At 39.5% G+C, this 4,707-nt stretch overlaps 1 pseudogene; it reads left to right on the top strand.

The window, feature by feature from the left end:
• Positions 1–2,972: 2,972 nt before the first annotated feature.
• On the top strand, positions 2,973–3,917 carry LOC124993725 (tRNA (guanine(10)-N2)-methyltransferase homolog; annotated as a pseudogene).
• The last annotated feature ends 790 nt before the right edge of the window (positions 3,918–4,707 follow it).

The raw sequence follows: 4,707 nt of genomic DNA on the forward strand, positions 1-4,707 counted from the left end.
TTTTATAAGGTGTGGAATCTTTGCTGCTCATCTTCATTCTAGGGTGGGCAACAGGTTGGAGGGCGGTTGCTGCTGTATTTGGAACTAGAAGAAAGAGGGAGTAAATGAAAGAGTGGGAAAAAGGCTGTGAAATGACATCAAATTTTAGTTATTTAGGTGACATGAGGCAAGGATACTTGGGAGTAGAACTTTCTGGAATCAAGGTGTTATGGTTTGGATGTGAGGTATCCCCCAAAAGCTCACATGTGAGACAATGCAGGAAAGTTCAGAGGGGAAATGATTGGGTTGTAAGAGTCTTAACCCAATCAATGAGTTAATTCCTAAAGGGATTAATTGAAGTGGGAGGATATGGCTAGAGAAGGTGGGGATTGGGGCGTGGCTAATGGATTATATATATGTATCTGGCGAGCGGAGTCTCTCTCTGCTTCCTGATCTCACGTGAGCTGCTTCTCTCTGCCACACACTCCACCATGATGTTCAGATTCACCTCAAACTCTAAAGAATGGAGCCAACCTTCTAAGACTCTGAAATCTTTCAGCCCTAATATAAACTTCTCTCCTCTATCATTGTGCAGGTCAGATCCATTTAGTCACAGCTGCAAAATAGCTGACTAAGACAGAAATTGGTACCAGGAGTGGGATCGTCGCTGTGCGCTGTGCCTAGCCTGACCATGTGGTTCAGAAGCTTTTTGAACTTTGTGAAATGAGTGGGAGAAATTTTAAGTTGTCTACCAGTGCTAGCTGGAAATGCTTTACATTGTTGTAAATGGAACTTAATGGCCAATTCTGGTGGGAGCCCAGAAGACCAGAATGGCAATTGAACCATGGACAGTGAAGACAGGGCTCAAGATGGTTTAGAGGAAAAGGAGGACGCTATTGAAATTTGGAGTAGAGGTCATTCATGTAATATTCTAGCTGAGTAGTAGTCTGCATTTTGCCCATGTCCTGAAACTTTCTGTGAGGCTGATTTTAGAAGCAATGAACTTCTTAATCTGGTGAAGAAATGTCTAGGCAGTATAGCATTCAGGAAGTGGTGTGGGTATTGCTGGTGGCTTTTAGCCATATTTATTATGATAATCAGGAACAGAAAGCAGAGCAGAAAGATTTAAAAAATGTGGACTTGAAAGGCAGAAGTAAAACTAGGGCTAAGGAAGTCACAGTTGTTTAAGACATTACCACCACTAAAGCAATGCTAAATACTGTACCTAGAGACAATGAGAAAGATGGCTTGAAAACATCTCAGGAGCTGGCAAGACCATCTCAAGTTAACAGAGTAAAGGTGAAAATTCTCTTGAAAAGAGACCAGTGGGGCACCCTTCTTGCACAATGGGGCCTAGGAAGTTTTTTCAAAGTGCTCACCCAGACCCTCAGAGGTCATTGCAGCAAAGGTCCCTGGAGGCTTGGCTACTGTTCCAGATAATGGCAGACCTTGGAGTGAACCATGTGGTGCTGGGCTGGAATTATGGGGTCCTAGAAGCTTCCACCAAGATTTCAAAGGAAGGCCTGGGAGGCCAGTCAAAGTAAAGAAGTGTTGCAGTCCCTGTGGTCACCCCCTGAGAAGTTAAAGTGTGGAGATGTGAGAAGGAAGCTGAATCTGTAGTGGAGACCCCCAAGATCAACAAATGCCAGTAACATGGAACATTACCCAAGGAAAGCTGCAGGAATTGAGCTGAGATAAACCAACAGAAAGGCCACTTGGGCTGCAACCAACAAGGCCACAGGAGTTGAGCTACATAAACCCTTGGGAGAAAACATCACAATGCCATGTGCCCCAGATGCCGGACATGGAGCTACCTTGTTTGTCCAGCTGGATTTCGGTTTATTGCCCCTATTTTTGTAAATGGAAATGTTTACTCAGTACCTTTATATGTTGGATATTTGTAAATTGCTTTTAATTTTATAAAAGCTTGTAATGCTAGATTGCTTTGAGCCTCAAAGACTTTGGACTTGAACTTTGAGCAATCTCTGAACTGTTGAGACTATGGAGACTTTTGGAAATGGACTAAATGCATTTTGCATTGTCAGATGAGTGTGAGTGTTGGGGGGCCAAGGGGGAATGTTATGGTTTGAATGTGAGGTGTCCCCCAAAAGCTCACATGTGAGACAATACAGAAAGGTTCAGAGGAGAAATGATTGAGTTTTAAGAGTCTTAACCCAATCAATGAGTTACACCCTGATGGGATTAATTGAACTGATAGGGTGCGGCTAGATGATAGGGTGTGGAATTGGGGCGTGGCTATGGGGTATATGTTTTGTATCTTGAGAGTGAGCCCTCAAATAAACTTTTCCTCCTGTATAATTGTGCTGGTCAGATACGTTTAATCACAGTAGTGAAAAAGCTGACTAAAACACAAGGAATAGTGATAAGAGAAAATTAAGGTTTTTCAGGAATGAAAGGCCCAAGTAACTCAGGAATAGATTGGTGGAGAGAGTCATCTCTAAAGAGGTGGATGAGGAAGGCATTTTTTAAAAATTAGAAGATAAAATGCAAAATGGCTCTATGGAGGGGTAAGGAAACAGGCCCATGTGGGCCTGCCAGGTACGTGGAGGGCAACCACAAGGGTGCTACGATGTATACTGACCAGGTATCTACTGCTCATGGCTCAGGAGCACCTGGAATTCTATCTCCTGGAAATAGAATCTTTGCTTTCACTTTTCAGAGATCAGTTCATCAGCAGTCAGGAAACTTCGGGAAAGCCTCCATTTTGGATTCTTAGTCTTCCCCCTGAAGACACTGCAAGAAACTTAATGAAACAGAGTGCATGCCAAGTCTATATTTAAACTACAGGGTCATGGAAGATCTTCTGAGGAGAAGTACAGTTCTCTTAAAAATTACTCTGTGGAAAAGATGGTTCCATTTCTACATTCAGACTCTACATATAAAATAAAGAGTCACACATTTAATAAAACATTGACAAGGAATAAAAAGTCAAACAAATGGATGCATTTGAACTTCTACCTTTTGAAGGAAAAGTGAACTTAAAGAAACCACAACATATATTCTCTAATTTGGAGGATTATGGTTTGGACCCTAACTGCATCCCTAAGAATCCATATAATATCTATTTTGCTAGATGGTACAGAAGGAGAGTTAATTGAGTCATATAGAGTCAAAAAGAGACACTTTATTGGAAATACCAGCATGGATGCTGGTTTTTCATTCATCATGGCAAACCATGGAAAAGTGAAAGAAAATGATATTGTCTTTGATCCATTTGTTGGAACAGGTGACCTCCTGATAGCATATACTCATTTGGGTGCATATGTATATGGAGTTGACATAGACTGCAATATAGTTCTGCTTGGCAAAGGCTAGTGGGAAAACCAGAAATGGAGAGGACCAGATGAAAAATATCAGAGCAAATCTTTGTCGGTATGGTTTAGAGAAGTATTACCTCAATGTCCTGGTTTCAGATGCATCTAAATCTTCCTATAGGAAGGGCATATATTTTGATGCCATCATCACTGATCCACTATATAGTTATCAGAGAATCTACAAGAAGAATAGGTTCACAGAAAGAAATACCACAGGAATAGAAAATTGTCCAGAAAGCCATGTTCCTGCTTCCTTGAGTTATCACCTGCATGATGTGTTTTTGACTTGTTGAACTTTGCAGCTGAAACCCTCATATTAGGTGGAACACTAGTCAATTGGTTACCAGTGTATACAACAGAGTACACTGAAGAGATAGTACCCTGGCACCCTTGCCTGAAACTCATCAGCAACTGCAAGCAGCTTTCCAGTTACACATCAAGGCACTTAAACATGATGGAAAAGGTAAAGAAATTTGAGAACCACATCTGCTAAGTGATCATTTTCTGCCATACCAAAGTCATAATTCCTTCCATGAGAAATATTTCAGTGGAGTAACAAAAGAATTATCAAGGAAGAAAAATCCAACTAGGAGTGAAAATTAAGATCTTGACAATAAAGAAAGATTAAATATTTGACAGAAAAGACATCTGGAGGTGAATTTTCATGTATAATCAAGAAAATATGTGCTGTTTTAAGGTTGTTATTTGTATAAAAATGCTATGAAATAAATCAAGCAATTTAAAAATTATCTTTGTATTTTAAAGCATTATTTCATATGTTTTATGAAATATTTTGAATCTTATTTTACTTATATTTGTATTTTCAAGTACTAATGGAGATTGACTCAGCAGTTACTTTTTTATAATTAATTTACAAAGAAAATTAATATTGTTGATTTTTAAACATATCTGCCAGATATGTTATAGGCAACTAATAGTAATTAAGATTTATTCATTTGGAAAATTAGTTTGGTTTTTAATTATAATTGATTTACATTGCTTCCAATAAACTTTATTGATAACTTCTAAAAAAAATATAAAATGCACTATAGAGTATATTATGGTTTAGATACGAGGTGTTCCTCAAAAGTTCATCTGTGAGACAATGCAAGGAAGTCTAGAGATGAAATGATTGGGTTATGAGAGCCTTAATCAGTGCAGTAATCCACTGATAGGGATTAACTGGGTGGTAACTATAGGCAGGAAGGTTGTGTCTGGAGGAGGTTCGTTGGGACTGTGCCTTTAGGATTGATATTTTATCCTTGGTGATGGGAGCTTCTCTCTGCTTTCTGATTGTCATGTCCTGAGCTACTTTCCTTGATCATGCCTTTCCACCATGATGTTCTCCGTCACCTTGGGCAGAGAGCAATGGATTGGTTTCTATGGACTGAGA

The sequence above is a fragment of the Sciurus carolinensis genome, chromosome 9 (genome assembly GCF_902686445.1).
Source record: "Sciurus carolinensis chromosome 9, mSciCar1.2, whole genome shotgun sequence".
Classification (NCBI taxonomy): Eukaryota; Metazoa; Chordata; class Mammalia; order Rodentia; family Sciuridae; genus Sciurus; species Sciurus carolinensis.